This window comes from Atta colombica, unplaced genomic scaffold (assembly GCF_001594045.1).
Source record: "Atta colombica isolate Treedump-2 unplaced genomic scaffold, Acol1.0 scaffold141, whole genome shotgun sequence".
Classification (NCBI taxonomy): domain Eukaryota; kingdom Metazoa; phylum Arthropoda; class Insecta; order Hymenoptera; family Formicidae; genus Atta; species Atta colombica.
The window spans coordinates 1,290,202-1,292,875 of NW_017259230.1; positions in this window are offsets into that span (position 1 = coordinate 1,290,202).

The window sequence follows — 2,674 nt, forward strand, 5'->3', positions numbered from 1 at the left end:
TATATATAATTATATATATAATATGTTATTTAATATTTTTTCCCGGGTATCTTCTTGCATTTTGAATTGTACTTTGCATGCATTTGTAATGCGATAATTATCTCTTAATAACTTTGTGAATATGTAGTTTGACATATATATTTTTAGAATTTAGATTACATCGGAATTATATACATTATGCATCTAGTGGAGACTTCTGTCATCGCTCTTCGAACGAAGCGATAAAAAATTAGAAGAAGAAAATATACAGGTGGAATGAAAAAAGGACAAATATCAGTGGAATCTCCAGTTTTTGCGTAGCAGTTACTTATCTTAAACGAGCTAAGATTCTCATATAGAATAGCAGAGAGGCTCTTCGATCCTCAGCGCGACCGCTTCCAAAGACGAAACGCAATGCTCATCATTCTCGAACAAACGTAATTGCGATGCAGCAGCTATAAACCCTTCATAATTTCACCGGCTATTTGTTCTTAATTCGTTACATTTGTTTTTGCATTAATTACGAAATTGTTTTTCCACGCCTGTCAGTTTCTTTGATTATTTCTGAAATTATTTTGTTCTATTTTTATCGTAAGCATGTTTTGCTTTAAAATTCTTAGAAGTAATAAAAAATAATAGAACTTTCGTTTTTTATTAAATTTATTAATTTCTATAAAGATCGAAATCTTGTAAGCATTTATAGCGTGATTTAATTTATTATTAGTGCAATATCTTATGATGAAACGTACAATTACTAAATGAATCTCAACAATCATTTATACAATCCTTCTATTGCTGAACAGGAAGCATCGTATTACATTAATTATTACTCTATTTCTAAATCTATTATCAGCGTTTATTCTTGTGTTAATTATTCTGAAAGCTATTATATGAACGCTAAAATAGCGCTAAAATAAAGAATATTTATTCTCGAATACAGATGGCGATCAAAGTTTATCAGTTGCCATGTCTACACGAGGAAAACACCAACCTTGGGTGTGGTGCCCTTCTTCTAACTCACACTTACAAAGAACAAATGTCAGTTGGTTTTGAAATTGACGTACGGAATCTTAATGATGTCTCGTCAACCGACAACGAGCTTCGGACTTAGACCTCCAACCGAGTGGAACAAAATACATTGTGTAGTTTAAATAAATTTCTTGATTGTGAAATCGTTTTACGTATTATTATTGATTATGTAACTTTCGACTCATCTATTAATAATTGTACAATTTTCAGAAATATGAAGATACAAGTGCTAACAAAATGATTTATGTGAATTCATTATTTTTATATGAATTTATTACTGATTTCAAATATATTAATAATAATAGTGAATTTAATCTCGCCGAAAATTTTGGAATTATTTTAAATATTATAATTATTAAACAGATGTTTCTTAGTGCATAAACTGACATATAATATGTTATTAATTAAATAATATATAAACAATGGAAATATTAATATAAACGATAGAAACATTAAATTTTTTTTTTATAAAATTAAATGTAATTATCACAAATTTACAAAATTAATGCAAAATTTATGTGTATATTTGTATTTTATATTGTAACTATATTCTTTATAACATAAAATTTGGCAAAATTTTTGTGAGATTATATAAGAGAAATGATAAATAATGTTGTTAAATAATAATTATATGAATGTTGTTACTTAATATGATATTTATGGAGAGAATGAACTGAATACCGGAGAAAAGAAAATGATGAAAGAAGTGACATCCTACGAAAAACTTGTAGGTGTCATTGGCTTAAAAGGCACGTGAAGAACTTTAAATTACTGTCAGTTGTGCGTTTAGCTATTATGTTTTAATGCAATTAGCCCACGATAATCTCTGCACTATTGCCACATGTTAATATCAAAATGAATTACTCCTAAATCTTCTTGAATATTTTTTCTTATCATATGACAACGTATAATATATAGTATTATCAATAGCATAAAAAGTTCGGTAGCAAAAAATTTATTGCACTTAACATTAAAAAATTCTTAGCGATAAATAATATTATTTTTTCGTTACAATTTTTTTTCTGTTTTATTATTCTGTAATTTATTCTGTAATTTATTTCTATTAATGTATATGCAAATATATAGATATATGATTTTGTTTTCATACAATGTGTTATTATCTGTAATTTTGTTTTTGTAATTGTTATCTGTAATTACTGTTTTTGTAATTATTATAAATTTAGACTTCAAGATAACATTATGCTGATATGCCTTTTGAGGTACATTTCTTCTATTATTGCATATTACTGTACATTAACTTATACTTCTCTTGTTAATTTTTACATTTTAATAAAAATTATAATTATTATGTAATTAATTAATTTTAAAGGGAAATTCGTGCATGTGTGAGCGGGACGGGAGATGGGAGCATGTGGTGGGGGAAAGAACGAAAGAGCGGAAACATGCGCGAGAGAAAGACGCAACGAGGGACCGTAGTATGACGAACGCGAGGCAACCGACGACGATGGTGCGGGCAGTCTGCGCACGGACATCGATCGAGGTTCACGTTCCATCCACTCCCCGAAATTTCCGATTGTTTCTCGAGTCGCGATTATCGATACGTCACGTACAATAAGAAGAAAAATATAAAGAGAAAAAAACAAGAGAAGAAGAGAGAGAGAGAGAGAGAGAGAGAGAGAGAGAGAGAGAGAGAGAGAGAGAGAGA